The sequence below is a fragment of the Coloeus monedula genome (assembly GCF_965178545.1).
Source record: "Coloeus monedula genome assembly, chromosome: Z".
Lineage (NCBI taxonomy): Eukaryota > Metazoa > Chordata > Aves > Passeriformes > Corvidae > Coloeus > Coloeus monedula.
In genome coordinates, this window is record NC_138822.1 from 83549228 (window position 1) to 83565524 (window position 16297).

Consider the following 16297-nt stretch of genomic DNA (forward strand, 5'->3'; position numbering starts at 1 on the left):
GTAAGTAGAAGGTGGTTTAAATTGCTTGTAGGAACATTTCTGGGTGGCTTTGAGCACTGGGGCTGACGGGATCCAGCAGGCTAGAGGGATGTTTAAAAGGTGCTTAAATTCTGGTTTTTACATTTCTTGTCTCAGAATTTTCTGTGTTGTTTATATAGAAACACTTGGCTTATCTGCCGTGCACAGGGACCTTGGCAAGTTTGAGAACTGGGCCTGTGCAAACCTCACGACATTCAACACAGCCAAATGCAAGGTCCTACATGTGGGTTGTAGTAATCCCAGGCACAAACACGGACTGGCTGGAGAATGCATTGAGAGCAGCCCTGGGAGAAGGACCTGGGGGTGCTGTGGGGGAGAGCTGAACCTGCCTTGACCCTGAACCCCCTGTGCCCTGGGCTGATCCCCAGCGTGGGCAGCAGGGCAGGGGGGATTCTGCCCCTCTGCCCCGCTCAGGGGAGACCCCACCTGCAGAGCTGCCCCAGCCCTGGGGAACAACAGCACAAGGACCTGGAGCTGCTGCAGCCAGTCCAGAGGAGGCCACCGAGATGCTCCAGGGCTGGAGCCCCTCTGCTCTGCAGCCAGCCTGGGACAGCTGGGGGTGTTCAGCTGCACAAGAGAAGGCTCCAGGGAGAGCTCAGAGCCCCTGGCAGGGCCTCAAGGGGCTCCAGGAGAGCTGCACAGGGACTGGGGACAAGGCATGGAGGGCCAGGACCCAGGGAATGGCTTCCCAGTGCCAGAGGGCAGGGCTGGATGGGATATTGGGAAGGAATTGCTGTCTGGGAGGGTGGGCAGGCCCTGGCACAGGGTGCCCAGAGCAGCTGTGGCTGCCCCTGGATCCCTGGCAGTGTCCAAGGCCAGGCTGGACGGGGCTTGGAGCAGCCTGGGATAGTGGCAGGTGTCCCTGCCCATGGCAGGGGGTGGGACCGGATGATCTTAAGGTTCTTCCCACCCAAAGCATTCTGTGATTCTGTGAAACATTTGCAGCCACCTTCTCTTCAGCCCAGTGTAACACCCCCCCGCCAAAGCCCAGCTGGATGCTGCTTTGTCGAGAGGAGGAGGGCTGGGAGAGGATGCTGCTCTGAACTGAATCCCGATGGATGCAGGTGAGGACATCCGAACCCGTGTTTTCCCCGGGCGCTGTGTGTTGGGTGGGTTAACACCACCCCAAAGGCTGCTCTGAGCCCCGGGTGGTCTCTCACCTGCCCTGGAGGGTTGGGGGTCCCAGGCTGCGGGCATCTGGGGGTTCCCTGTCAGATCCCCGGAGTGCAGGGCCCCGGGGTCCCTTGTCACATCGCGGGGTTGTGGGATCCGGAGCGTGCCTGCTAGCTCCCCGGAGGAGTGGGATCCGGGGCATCTCTGTGAGACCCCGGGGTGCGGGACCAGCGGGTCCGAATCAGATCCCCGGGGGGTGCGGGATGCGGGGGGTCCCTGTCCGAATCCGGAGTGCCGGATGGGGGGGGGGGTGGGGGGGGTGGGGGGATCCCTCTCAGATCCCCGGGATGCGGGACCCCCGGATCCCTGTCACATCCCGGGACTGGAGGATCGCGGGGGTCCCGGTCAGAGCCCAGGCTGCGGGATGTGGGGGTGTCTCTCTCGGAGCCCCGGCGGTGCGGATGCGAGAGGTCCCTGTCAGATCCCGGCGTTCTGGGGTCCGGGAGGTTCCTGTCAGAGGCCCAGGGCTGCGGGGTTCGGGGTGTCCCTGCGGGATCGCCGCCGTTCGGGCAGGCCGCAGCCCCGGACTACATCTCCCGTCAGGGCCGGCGCGGGCCGCGGGCGGGGCGTGGCGCGTCACTGCCCGCCGCCCCGGCCCGTCCCTCCGCCGAGCCGGAGCCGGAGCCGGAGCGTCCTCCCGGGCGGCGCCCCCGGAGCCCCCCGCGCCCCGCTCCGCGCCCATGACCCCCACGGCGGGGCACTGACCGCGCCCGGCCCCGCACGGTAAGCGCGGCCCGGGGGGGGACGTGACACAGCACCGGCCGGGGGGGTGGGGAGAGCGAAGGGGAGCAGCGGGGGGAGCGCATCCCGGCTTTTGTCTCCCTTGGAAAGACGCGAGCCCCGCGGCGGGGTGGGGGTCGTGCCGCGGATGGAGCCGGTTTCTGGTCAGGTCTCGGTGCTGGCGGCGTCCCGGCGGCCTCGCCCCGCGGGGCTCCCCCCCCCCCCCCCGCTCGGTGACAGCCCGTGCGTGGCCGTGGGGGCCCCGCGGGATGTGGCGCTCCCCGGGGAGCGCTCCGGGGCTGGGCTCGGGTGTGCTCCCGGCCTCTGGAAGCTTCCCGGCCGCTCCGTCTGGCTGGAGAGGGGCAGTGCTGCCCCGAGCCCCGCCCGCGGCGAGCCCCCCGTGGGCAGGAGCAGAGGGACCCCGTCGCGTCCCCGCCGCAGGAGCCGCGGCCATCGCGGTCCCGTGGGCCCGCACAGCGGCACCGCCGGCACAAAGCTGCCCCCGGCGCGTCCCGGCGGGGGCACGGCCCCGGTGGATGCCCGCGGCGGGGTGGTCCGGGGCCGGGAGCAGCGCCCACCTCGCGGGAGGTGCGGCCCCCGGGCTGGGTTCGGGTGTAGAGAGCGAGGGCTCGGCAGAGACCCGGTTTTGTTGTCATTTTACGGTTATCGTTTTCCTGCAGAGTCACTCCGGCTGCACGTGGTCTCGGGGGCCGTGGTGGGTGACAGTAGGGGACAACAGATGCTGTGGCAGCGGAGCAGCCGGCAGTCGTGGGATGTTTTTTGCTGCAGCTGCCCCCAGCAATGCCGAGCGCTGGAGGCACAGTTGTTGGGTGTCACTGGCCTCCCCGTGCCTCAAAACTCAGTCCTTGCAGTTGTTTTTCTATACAGTGAGACTAAGGTTCACCTCCCAGGGCTGTTCCCTGGGTCAGGCTTCTCTGGAAAGGGTGAGATTCCCACCAGTGAGATCCCACACTGGATGAGGCAGCAATGCCATTAGATTGGAAAGGGACAGGTGTTGTTTCTCAGCGCCCCAGAACCTGGGTGCTTCTCTCAAATGGGCCATGTCCACGTGTCCATGGGTGCCACGTTCATTCCTTCTCCAGTAATCCGCACTGCTCTTTCTCCACCACTCAGACAGGTGTGGGATGAAGCTTGAAGTCACAGCCTTGTTAACAGAAATTGAAGAGATGGGGGGAAGCAGAAGATAGACTGAGCTTCCAGGTTGTTTCCTTCAAAGCAAAGATGCCAAAATAGGAGCGGGTCATTTAATAGTCCCTTGTCTACGAAACCTAGGAAGGCTTTTTTGCTGGTGGACCATCCTCTGAGCATCCAGATCCTGGCAGGGGGTGCCACGTAGGATGGAGAAGGAAACATCCCACTCTGCTTGTGATTTATGTGACCCTGACAAGCAAATATTCACACGTTGTCACCAGTGAGTGGAAAAAGCCGTTTTATTGTGTCCACCCACATTATTTTTCTCTCTGAGGATCGTAAAGGCTTTGCTCTGCCATTGCTGGACCCAAGGTCCAGGAGCAATGTGCTACATTTTATCCCCTCAAGCCTTGGGTAAGATTTGTAGGCTGTGGTTTCCCTGCGCTGAGTTATGTTATCTTTGGCACAGATGAGCAGTGGCTGTTTTGGGAAGCTCAGGCTGTACATTTTTTTTTTTTTTTATCATTTATAAGATCTCAGGTTTTCTTTTAAAGCAGAGGAGCAGCAGTTGGATGCTGCTGCAGGTGAAGGTGATGTGAGGAAGCGACTTCTTTCAGATGAGCTGGGGGTAAAATCCAGCACCCAGGAGCTCTCCAGCTGATGGAAGACTGGAGAGACTATATGTGGAGATGAACTGAACCCCAGCTCTGCCTTGGTGATGTGTGTTGGGAGAGGACTGCGGTACCTGAGAGGCTTGGCTGGGTTTGGCACGTTTTTTCCCATAGCTGGGTCAGCCTGATCAGAAATGGGATGGGAATGGTCTATGGAGGGTTCCTGAGAGCCAGGAAAAGGAGAATGCAAAGCGTGGAAATGTCCCTGATGGATGTTAGCCCTGGATCCAAACCGTGGAATTTTGATGCTGGGGTGCTGGGCTTTATCTCCAGAAGTCTCTCCTTCAGCACTTGGTCTTGGATAATACTATTTTTTTGCTCTCTGGAGCATCCTCACTTTGGGGTGAATTGCATGGTTGAGTTCACTCTGCTGTGGTCTCCTGGTAAGGACAAATTTTGCTGTGTCGACTCTCCCCTTCTTTCTCATTTTGGGTCTCTCTCTCCTGTTTCTCCTTGCAGCCATCCTTGCTGCTGCTTGGTCTTTTCCCAGCAGGAAGGGTGTGAAATTGTGGTAGTTACCACTGGTTGAGATTTTATCCACAGGTCTCTGCAAAGCAGCAAGAAAACCCTCCTGGACCTAATTTAATTTCATGTTCTTGCTGCTCAGTTGAGTCTTTGGGGTCCTGTGCATTTGTGAGGAGCTGTAGCTGAAAGTATAGCAAGACCTTGTGGTTTCTATGGAAGCTGGGGGCAGCTTTTTCAGGAGCTGTTTGGGATACATTTAACATTCTTCCTGTCTGTTTTGATGGAGTAATGAAATAGTGTTAATGATTTCACTGTTCTTCAGTTTGGCAGAAGTGTTAAGACTTTTTTTGTGTTAAACCATCATTAAGTTTCAGAGTTAACAGTTTGCTGCTCTGTTTGGGCTAGCATCAGGCTAGGGGAAGGACCACAGAAGACTGGAAGCATTGAGGCTTCTGGATGAGTAATCTCCATAAATGCCTTGGGATGTTGTTGTGAAACTCCTTGGAGAAGGGGCAGTTCTGCCACCTGAGGATAATTAGCAGATTACTGTGTCATCTGAAATGAAGGGCTACTGTAGCCAACCAGTCATCTTCTGTTTGTTTGCAACCCTGGCTATTTCTATTTATTTATTTATATACATTTTGGCACATACATTTGTATATATTCACTTACAACATAGATGCCTTGCTGGTGATCCTAAGAGAACTGTGTTTCCTGCTCGGTTCAGACATCAATGGGAACAACATTGGATGTTCTCAAAACTTTTGTGCATTTAAGCTTCCCTGCTAAAATGAGAAGTTTTGTTTCTTTCATGTCTGCTTTGGGCTGTGCCATGGTCAGTCTTGGCTTGCTGGATTCTGCATTGTCATTGTTGGTCTTCTGAAATGTAGAGGTACCTCAGCAGTGGCCAGATGGGAGGTGGTGTCTCTGTCATGAATGGATTGCAGAAAATTTATTATGGAAAATGAATAGATTTTAGATTTTGCTGCTTTGAGTTAGCTCTTGGAGAGTCCTTTCAGGCAGTCCATGGACCACTGAGATTTTAGGCACCACAGGTTGGCTGGGGGTAGTGTTGTGCTCACTCCAGAAAAGCCAGTGCTCCCTGTCCTGCAGAAACAACCCTCGGCCTCCCTGTCCCCCAGGAACGTAGCAGCTGTGGTCCAGGAGAAGAAGAACCTGGTTTCTGATCTGGTGGGAGAACCTGTGCTGACAGAACCAAACTTCTGCTATCTGTGCAGGACCAAATCCTGCCACACCTGTCGGCCAGGAACCTGCTGCAGGTGTATTTCATAACGTGCAGACACTTATCGAGGGCGTCTCCTCTGTGGCAGCTGGCTCAGCTTCATCTCCTTCCCCAGCGTGGTTGCATCCATGCAGGGGGGTGGTGGTGGAAAACATCTGCATTTCCACCAGGATGGGAAGGGATATGGGTGGGGTAGCATGAATATGGTGGGGCTGTCCCTGGGATGGGGAGCAGGGGTGGGTGGCTCTGTGGTGTCCCCCATCCCCTGGTGTCACGTCATGCCTGGGTGACCTGAGGATGCACATGGCTGCCCACAAGCTTCCTATTTCTCACCAGTGGGTTGAATGGGTTTATTGGGTTTGCATGACCAGGTTTTGATAATGGGGGAGGGGGGGGACTGCTGGGGTGGCTTCTGTGAGAAGCTGCCAGGAGCTTCCCCCATGTCCAGCAGAGCCAATGCCAGCCAGCTCCAGGACAGACCCCAAGGCCAAACCCATCAGGAATGATGGTGATGTCTCTGGGATAACAGATTTAAGAAGAAAATAAAGTTGTTGCCCCGTTGTAGTTGTGGCCAGGGAAGAGCAGGGTAAGAACATGTAAGAGGAACATCTCTGCAGACACCAAGGTCAGGCCAGGAGGGGCAGGAGCTGCTCCAGGTGCCAGAGCTGAGATTCCCCTGCAGCCCTAGAGGAGCCCACACCAGAGCAGGGGATGCCCGAGAGAGGCTGTGATCCCGTGGGAAGCCCATGCTGGAACAGGGTCCTGGCAGGGATACAGTGATCTGCAGAAACAGGAGCCCATGCTGGATCAGGTGTCCTGGTAGGACTTGTGACCCTGTGGGGGGACCCATGGTGGAGCAGCCTGTCCTTGCATGCACCCATGGAAGAGTGATCCACATTGCAGCAGTTCATGGATAATTGTTGCCCATGGGATGGACTTACACTGGGGAATCTTGTGGAAAACTGTCTCCTGTGGGAGGGACCCCATGCTGGAGCAGGTGAAGGACTCTGACTCCTCTCCCTGAGCAGTGGCAGGAACATCTTGTTCTGAGCTGATCATAACCCTCATTCCCATCTCCCTGCACCACTGGGGGAGGAGGTAGAGCTGGGAAGGAGGGAGGGATGAGAGGTAGGTGTTCTTAAGATTTATTTTACTTCTCATTTTCCTGCTCTGATTGTGTTGTTAATACATTCAGTTAATATCCCCAATTCAAGTCTGTTTTTCCCATGGTGGTATTTGGTGAGGGATCTCTCACGGTCCTCATCTCAACTCATGACCCTTTTGCTCTGTTTTCTCTCCCCTGTCCAGCTGTGGAAGGGAGTGAGAGAGCTGCTTTGGTGGCTGCCTGGAATCCAGCCAGAGTCAACCCACTGCAATTGGCCTTAATACAAAAAGAAACCCAAAAAACAACCAACTTCTCCCTCCTTCTGGAGCAGGCTTCACTCTCCGGGACTGATTTGTACAGCCTGTTCCACCCTGGAGAGGCTTCACCACCACTGGAGCCTGCCCTGCGCCAGAGCAAAAGCTACTGGGGGACACACAGCTGCTTCCCCAGGCACCTGCGATGGGGAGCCATTAGCAGGTTCGTAATTAATTCTGAAAAATGCTTTTGAACTCATGAAATCCTGGAGGAGCTGTGTTGCTTGGCTGGCATTCACTGGGACTGTGACAGAAGCTTGGGAGAAGCTGGTGTTCACATCCAAGCTGCCGCCAGTTGTGTTGGGTGGCATCTGGCTTGGGACACGAGCGCTCGGGTTGGCGTGGGAAGGGTGGCTGCAGAGGCTGAGGCACAGAACAGTGTCACACTGCAGCAGCCAAGGTCCCTGACAGCTGCTGTGCCATGCCACGTGTCAGGGGTCACACCCCATCCAAATTAGTGTTGAGAGGGTCTGCTGCAAGGTCAAGCAGTGACAGGGCAAGGAGGAATGGCTTTAAGCTGAAAGATGGTAGATTTGGTTTGGATGTTAGGAAGGAAATTCACCCTGTGAGGGTGGTGAGGCCCTGGCACAAGGTGCCCAGAGAAGCTGTGGCTGCCCCTGGATCCCTGGAAGTGTCCAAGGCCAGGTTGGACCAGGGGCAGTCTGGGATAGTGGAAGGTGTCCCTGCCCATGGCAGAGAGTGGAATGAGATGAGTTTTAAGGTGCCTTCCAACCCAAACCATTCTGGGATTCTGCGTTTCTATGAAATAAGCAGTTGTGACCCCGAGTATTTTGCATAATTTGATTAAATCTCACAAGTCTGTCTGTGCTACCACAGCACTTTTGAGCTACAACAGAAATGCACTGCAGATGTTTCAGGGGGCTTGGCTGTCACCAGACTGAGCACCTCTCTTGTGAAGCCAAAGCTTTGCAAGTGACGTGGAGCGGTTTTTGGGTGGAACAGCCGTGGGCAAGACTGGGGCTGGGGCAGCTTTGCAGAGCTGGGATCACCTGTTGCTGTGGCTGAGAGCTGCTCCTTCTCATATGTGGTCCATGGGGATGCCATTTTGGGGCCACCACCTTCTGCAGGTGGCCTTGAAGGATGTCCGTGTCTGCAAAAACACTCCTTAGTGTTTGTTAGTCAGGGATCTTGCAGAAATTATCCTGGAGTGAATTTTAAAGGATTTTTTCATCCTTCATGGAAGTGTGTACTCCAGTCACTGGCAGGAGTGTGGTGCAGTCTAGGTCCAGCTAAGCCAGCCCAAAGCAGTAGTCTGCAAATCATGGAATCAGAATCATTAAGGTTGGAAAATACTTCTAAGAGCACCAAATCCAATCACCAATCCAGTACCACCACCATATCCACTACCAAGCCATGTCCTCAAATGCCACATCCACATCCTTCTTGAACATTTCCAGGAATGGGGACTCCACCACTGCCCTGGGCAGCCTGGCCAGTGCCTGACCCCCCTTTCAGTGGAGAACTTTTTCCCAATACCAACTTCCCAGTGCAGCTTGAGCCCATTTCCTCTCTTCGTATCATTTGTTGCCTGGAAGAAGACTCTGACACCCACCTGGCTGCACCCTCCTGTCAGGGAGTTGTAGAGAGTGAGAATGTCCCTTCCAAGCCTCCTTTTCTCCAGGCTAAAATGCTGGTTTGCTTTTGGGTGCTGCATTTCCTTGTATTACCCATGCAGAAGCAAACCCCCCAGGGCCAGAGGACTCGTGGGCGCCGTGTCCAACTGCAATGAAGCCCGGGAGCATTTTAATAACATGTCATCAAAAATACCATGTTGTGTGTCTGGGCAGGAGGAGAAAAGGAAGCAGGAAGGGTTGTGGTTGTGCTGTGATTGTCAGCTGGAGGTTAATAACAACATTTGTTGTTTAAGAAGGTGTTGGCTTTGCACAGTGAGAGGAGACAGGAGTGTATGCCTGAACCCACGGGAAGTGTATTCCCTTAAATCAGGGCATATCGTTGATCCAAGGAGTATCTCTTCCCAGCCAGATGATGGCCTTGGAGGCGTCTTTGATTGTATTTTTCTTTGGCTAGGGAAGCTGGGTCGGTGATGGTGAGACTTGCAGCAGTAATTTTTGCAGCAGGAGGTTTTACAGCAGGATGGGGAGGCTCGGGGGGTGCTTTAGGAAATGATTTCTGTATTCTTGCCATGTGCACATTTCATCCTTGCGAGTGAGTAGATGAACCAGGTGAAGTTTTTAGGGTCCCGGCTGTGATGTCTGCAGAGGCCTCTAAAGGAAGAGGAGGCCACAGATGTGCATGAAGGGCTGTGATGAGGCAGTGGATGGTTTTCTCTCACAGCTTTTCCCCCTTCTTTTGAGATCAGCAGTTCTCTCACCCTGACAGCAGCTCTGCAATGAAACACACACTTCTGGAAAGCTCTTGTGGTGGATGTTGAGTTTTCCATCTCTCCCTGCATCCCTGCTCTGTCCATCCCTGTGCCAGCCTGGCACAGGCAGAGGAGTGTTTCTCCTGCCTATGCAGGTGCTCAGAGCAGCATCAGCCGTGGGCAGGACATCACAGCCCTGTGGAGTGCTTGGTTGTCAGCAGAGCCGCATCATCCCTCCCTGCCAGGATGCTTTCAGTGCCAAGAATCACCTCAAGGCAGTGGTCCTCGCCCTGCTTCTGCATTTTGGAGCATCTGCAGAGCACACATCGTTTTTCTCAAAATTGGTTCAGAGAAAAAGCACTTGCTTCGCTTTTTTTTGATAAATACATTTTCGTCACATGGGGTGAAAGATTCATTTACTAACTGCAGCCACTTTGAAGCTTCTCCCCTGTTTCTGTGCTTGCCTTTTTTTTTTTTCCAGTTAACAGAAATGAGGCTTATGCACTCAGACTGACTGTCACTCACTATTCCTCCAGAAGCTTTTTTAACCCAGGGACTAACATTAGCCAAATTTGACAGAGGAGGGCACATCTTGGAGATAAGAACTTAGAGTCTGTAAGAAAGAGGGTGGAAAAGGGAAATGCAAATTCCTTCTTGTCTGCAAGGAGGGGTTGCATCAATCGTAAGCTTAAATAATATCTGTCTGGGTGCAAGCAGGTTGGTTAATTCTTAAGTAAATTACCTTAGTAATTTACTACATTTTATTTAAGGAAGTAACCCAAATAATTTTGAATATGGGGGTGGAAGAGCTGGCTGTAGGGATGCTGCCAAGGAGGGCATGTTGGGATGATGCTAGGTAACTTTTAAAGGTCCCTCCCTACCCAAACCCATAGCTTCTCTTCTCTTCGCTTCTCTTCTCTTCTCTTCTCTCTTCTCTCTTCTCTCTTCTCTCTTCTCTCTTCTCTCTTCTCTCTTCTCTCTTCTCTCTTCTCTCTTCTCTCTTCTCTCTTCTCTCTTCTCTCTTCTCTCTTCTCTCTTCTCTCTTCTCTCTTCTCTCTTCTCTCTTCTCTCTTCTCTCTTCTCTCTTCTCTCTTCTCTCTTCTCTCTTCTCTCTTCTCTCTTCTCTCTCCTCTCCTCTCCTCTCCTCTCCTCTCCTCTCCTCTCCTCTCCTCTCCTCTCCTCTCCTCTCCTCTCCTCTCATCTCCTCTCCTCTCCTCTCCTCTCCTCTCCTCTCCTCTCCTCTCCTCTCCTCTCCTCTCCTCTCTCCTCTCCTCTCCTCTCCTCTCCTCTCCTCTCCTTGTCCCCAGATTTTATGCTTGTGTGTGACCACTGAGGATGCAGTGAAAAGCTGGTGGCTGATTTCTGTCCAGAGTCTCCTGCCTGTACTGGTATCCTGCAGTTCAAAAGGGTTTTCCAGCCTTGATCTTAGCCTTGCCATATGCCTGCTGGGATGGATAATCAGGTATTATATATGCTGTGACTGCTCCTGATAGTGATGTTCCATGTGTTAACACCTACAAGCTCACAGAGTCTTTGCACACTGAGGTGTGGGTAAATTCTGTCCCCAAAAGCTTGCTCGGACACTTCCCAGGCTCAGTGCAGGTTCCCATCTAGACTGAGGTCACGGCTGGCAGCATCACCTGGAGAAGATGAGGCAGCACTGCAGTGGCTTTTCAGCATCAGCCATGTTCCATGAACTTGCCTTGGAGCTGGAGCTGCTGTTAGAAGTGATTAGTGAGCTTTCAGTTCCCTAAGGAGCTCTGCCCCTCTCTGCTCTTGTTCCCATTACAGCTGCAGCAGGAGGCTGCCTTTTCTGTCCCTTTCCCTTCTGCTATCACTATGTGCACTTTGAATTTTTTTATAATTTTTCTTTTTTTTTTTTACACCGGGGATTCTCTTCCTTTTTTGTCATCTGGGAGAATGATTTTCCTTACGCTCTTCTCTATTTAGGGCTGTGGGGGAGGAAGTGACTCAGCCTTTCCCCCCCCCTCCCCCCTGCTCTGATTTGCACCATCATCCCTTGGTGGCTTTGCCGAGTTTTTCTCTGAGCACCTCCAGTTACGCTCGCTTCATTCAGCAGGAACATTCCTGCCTCCTCGCCACATGTTCCGGCAGGGAAGGGCACAGTGGGGAAGGATGAGCCCTCAGCAGGATCTTCCCCTGTGCCAGGAGGAGAGTGAAGCAGCAAGCAGGACGTGCTGCCAGACCTGTGGCAGCTCCAAGTCTCTGTGGCAGCTCCAGGTCTCCTGTCTGCTCCTCACCCGTACGGACATCTGTGGAAGAAGGGCTGGCCAAATGAAATTTCAAGGGCTGCCCTGGTCACACTATATAAAAATGATGGAATATGATGTCATGGGCTCTCCCAGGAGGGGTGGTGGCCTGGGTTGTGCTGCTGGCACTGCTGGAGGATGCCCTGCTCGCTGGGGTGATGGTGGGAGAGGTGGGTGTGGGTGATGGATGGATGGTGACGCCGGCTCCGTGCAGGACTGCTGCCAGCTTGCCTTTCATGGCATGGCTGAAATGGCTGCGAAATACCAGGGAGGACACGCTGCCTGCTCTGCTCTCCACTGGGCTTTCAGACATTGCTGCTCAGCAAGGAAGCCAATAAATCACTCTAAGTGATACCAGGCATTTGGTGTCCCATGTTCTGTATAAAAAAACAAGTGCATTAATTTCGGGTTAATTATTCTCCTACCCTGGAAGCCAGCACAGCTCTGCTTCTCTCTAAAGGGAAGAAGGGTAGATAAAAAGAAGATTAAACTCCCAAGCCCCCCAGAATCTTTCCTCTCTGCTCCCAAATCAGTTACTCAAACCCTGAAAGCAATTTCGATCTGCTGAGGGAATTCCAAATGCACCGTTTACTCTTACGCTTTATAAAGCTGTTGGAGAAGGAAATGTCCCCTTTGTCCCAAATTATTCTTCTCTCAGATTTTATCTTCTCTCAAAATTTCACTTTTGGGAGTAGTTGTATGTGATGGGGTGCTTGCTGAGGTTGGATGGGATCCAGTAGCACCAAAGATTGGAGGTGTTGGTACGAACTTTCACCGTGATCCTGTTGTGCCTCAGACTTGAGAAGAACTGGAAAGAAAGCAAAGCCTTTTGGCATGGGGGGTGGTGTTCTCATGCTACATGGTACCAGCAGTGCTTTTGATAGTTTGCTAGGACTAAACCAAGCTTCTGCTTGTCTGAAGCACCTCTAAGGTACCTCCAAGTGCTCAGAGGCTACTGGGGAGTCCTCACGTTGAACAGCCTAAAACTGGCAGCAAAGGTATTGTGATGAGTGCTCCAAAGCAGGGCCCAAAATCTTGGGGTAAGGAGCACAGAGCCCAGGACCCAGAAGTTGTGTCTGATCTCTACTGGGATCTCTCTTGGCTCAGCCCTGCCTAGTTCAGCCAGATGTTTCTGAAGAAGGTTTAGGAGTGTTGCTGAATGCAGGTGCAGTTGCCTGGGAACATCACTTTGTCTTTTCTGTCCAGTTCTAGCTGTTGTGACACAATACAGGCATTAAAAGCAAGTTTTATGCTTTAGACTTGTGTCCTAATAAGGTGGTAGCTGATGTGAAAAAATGTGTGATTGAGGAATTGTGGAAGTTTGGCAGCCAAGCTGAATATCTGCATGGAGGTGAAGGATGTGCTGGGAAACATGAAGTTGATCATCACCTAGAAATAATCCAGTAACCCATCTTGGGTTTAGACTTGCTTGAGTTCATCTTTTTTCTTCTTTTTTAAGAAATCCAGCTGCATCATGAACCTGTCCTCACAGCATCCTGCGCTCTGCTCGGGCCATATTAGCTGCCTTCTGAACATCTCTGTCTATTGATTAAAGCATTAGGAGGAATTTCAGCTTGGAAGCAATGGGTTTGATTAGCCAATTATTTTAACAAAAAAAGCTGTGAACTTTGATTAAAAGTACAGAGGGAGCTGTAGTCACTGTTTTTTAATGTGCTGGAAGGGAGGTTAGAGCACATAACCAAATGAGAGCATTTGTCAGGATGCTGATGAGGGGAGTTTGGAGGTTGAAGATCAGCGTTGTGCATGACATTTTCTGCTTGACCTAGGAATATGGAAAATTATTTGTGTGAATTTAGTGGGGGCTTCTGGTTTTTGGCTAGTGAACTGCAGTGAGTGTAGGAACTTCATGGTTGCATGAACACACAGAGGACAGTTGAGTCTGTACGATGCTTTTCTTGTGTGAGAATTGGGTTTAACTTGGATCAGTCAGTCAGTGGAGTAATTACATCCTGAAGGACTTCATGAATTCAGAGAATCATACAGTCCTGGAATGGTTTAGGTGGGAAGGACCTTAAGATCATCCAGTTCTACCCTCTGCCATGGGCAGGGACACCTTCCACTGTCCCAGGCTGCTCCAAGCCCCAATGTCCAGCCTGGCCTTGGGCACTGCCAGGGATCCAGGGGCAGCCACAGCTGCTCTGGGCACCCTGGGCCAGGGCCTGCCCACCCTCCCAGACAGCAATTCCTTCCCAATATCCCATCCAGCCCTGCCCTCTGGCACTGGGAAGCCATTCCCTGTGTCCTGTCCCTCCATGCCTTGTCCCCAGTCCCTGTGCAGCTCTCCTGGAGCCCCTTGAGGCCCTGCCAGGGGCTCTGAGCTCTCCCTGGAGCCTTCTCTTGTGCAGCTGAACACCCCCAGCTGTCCCAGGCTGGCTGCAGAGCAGAGGGGCTCCAGCCCTGGAGCATCTCGGTGGCCTCCTCTGGACTGGCTGGGGCAGCTCCAGGTCCTTGTGCTGTTGGGGACTCCGGATCTTGAGGCAGCTCTGCAGGTGGGGCCTCACCTAAGCAGGGCAGAGGTTGGATACTCCACAGTTGGCAGGCGGGAAAAGCTTGCTGGTATCAACACAGCTGTGTGGACTGCAAGCAGGAGACTTCACAAAACCATCCCGTGCTGTTTGTTGTTGTTTGGGTTGTTCTGAGGATCTGTTGTGGGTTGTAGGGGCAGGTGGGAATATTGGTGAGGTGCTGAGAAAGAAGCAGCTTAGAAAACAGTGTAGATGTACCAGTGAGGGACTGTCTGCCTCCTCTGTTAAGAAAAGCAAATGTCTTTTGGAAGGAGGTGGTTTGATTCAAATCAGTGCCAGGAGGGAGACCCGGAAGCCCAAGAAATGGGTGACTGGTTTCTGTGTTCTCGGCTGGGGGGATGGCCAAATCAGAGACAGGCAGATGATGGCACAGGTGGGGAGGAAGAGCCAAGAGCAGGTCAGGGCAGTGAGCACATCCTCCTCTTTGGTCTGCCCTTCCTGCTTGCTTGTTCTGGGGTCAAACATCTGGATGTGTTCTCAGTCCAGCCCCACTCTGGGCCCGCAGGTGCAGCTCTTTCAAGTCCTTGAGCCCTAAGGCTGCCAGGATGGGCAGAGCTGATGGCAAACCAACCAGGAAGGAGGAGATGGGTAATAAAAAGCTTCTGGCTCCCTTTCTACAGGGAAAAGTGCGTGCATACCCTGTTCAGCACTCGCTGCATGGGACCATCCTCTGCCTCCCAGAGCAGGCAGCTTTGCTCAGTGGGATTGTTGTGTACTTGAATTTCATGTCAGCCTGTTTCCTCTCCTAAAGGTCAGCCTGACCCCTTGCTGTGTGAAGAAGTTTCTTTTGGTTTTGATTAAGCTTGAAGTACATCTTTCTTGCTTTTAGTCCTGAAAGTCTGGGCTCGGGGAAAGTCTCCCTATGTAAGATCCTGGAGTTATTCTGGATTGAAGTAAGCTCTGGAGGTCCTCTTGTCCAGCCCTTTGCTCAGTGCAGAGCCAGCTTCTACATCAAACCTGCTCAGGGCCTCCTCCAGCTGAGTCCTGCTGCTGTTTCCAAGCTGCACACCCAGATCTCACACTCGAGTTACACGTTGGCTGCTGAACCACGGCTCAAAGCGAAGGAGTTTTCCAGTATCCCATCGGAGTTTCCCAAGCTTCATCTACCGATCCCCAGACCTGGAGCTGAGCAGCTGCAGCTCCTTGCTGCTGGAGAAGGCTTTCTGCTCCTGGTGTTTCCTGTGCTCCTGGCATTCTCCTGCTGGGTTTCTCAGCTCCTGGGGGATGTCACCACTCCCCGGCCGGGCGGCAGTGTGCGTGTGCCTGTGTGTGCTGGGGAGGCTTATCGCCAACTGACCTAATTATTGTAATCTTGCTCTTCCCTAGATAGTGCAGGTTTCCTTGGCTCTCAGGAGGCTTCATGGGTTTTTCCAAGCTGTTCTTTGATTTACTGTCTGTCTCTTCATAACAGTATTCTTTCACTCAGGCAAGGTGAAGCCTGAGAATGCGGGTTGTAGCCAGAGAGAGTGTAACACTTGTGAACTGCCTTTCCTGCTCCAATGGCCATCCTGCTGCGTTTGGTGGTCCCAGCCTGCCAGGCTTTCCAGGCAGCCCACCTCCAGGGATTTCCTTGCAGCCGTGCCCTTCATCACAGCTCCCTCGTCTTCCCTCTGCCCAGATTGTACATGTGCATCCTCTTATTGCAGAAATCTCTGTCTGCCAAAGTTCACAGGTGAAAACTGTGCAGTACCACTTTCTGCCCAGCTCTTGGATGCAGAGTTGTTGCCTGTCCCTTTTGTTCTTTAGTTGCCTATCGCATTTTTTTTGTTACCTATTTCATTTTTTTGTTGCCTATCCCATTTTTTTCTTTTCTATCCCTTCTTTTATGTTGCCGATCCCACTTTTATGTCCCTTATTCCATTTCATTCCCCGTCTCATTTGTGTTGTTCTTCCTGATCCCTTTTATTTTTTATTCCCTATCCCATTTCTTCTTCCTTTTGCCCTCCCTGCTGTGGTTTCTCCCTTCTCTGCCTGCCCCTTTTCCTGATTATACTATGTTTGTTTGGCTACAGGTATAGGCCAGGTGCTTTTCAGAAGTGCCAAATTCTTTTTTTTTTCCCAGCAGGACAGGGATTTGCAGCCTGATAACAGGATTTAACGTGTACTTCAACATTAAAAAAAATAAAGGCTAGGAGAGAAAAAAAAAAAAAATTAAATCCAGCCCAACAACAAAACATTGCAACCTGGGATGAATTTCCTCCATTCATACACTTAATTTTCTTCCTGAAAGCCATAGCTGGGATTTATCCCTGTGC

The 16297-nt window shown here is 52.7% G+C and overlaps 1 protein-coding gene across 4 annotated transcripts in view; it reads left to right on the forward strand.

Moving 5' to 3' along the window:
• Window positions 1-1823: 1823 nt before the first annotated feature.
• Window positions 1824-16297, forward strand: part of CTIF (cap binding complex dependent translation initiation factor) — a 148350-nt gene continuing 133876 nt past the window's right edge. For all 4 annotated transcript variants that reach the window (XM_082300848.1, XM_082300849.1, XM_082300850.1 and 1 more), the window contains exon 1: window positions 1824-1935. The gene's annotated coding sequence lies outside the window, so the exon portion shown is untranslated. The remainder of the gene's footprint in view (window positions 1936-16297) is intronic.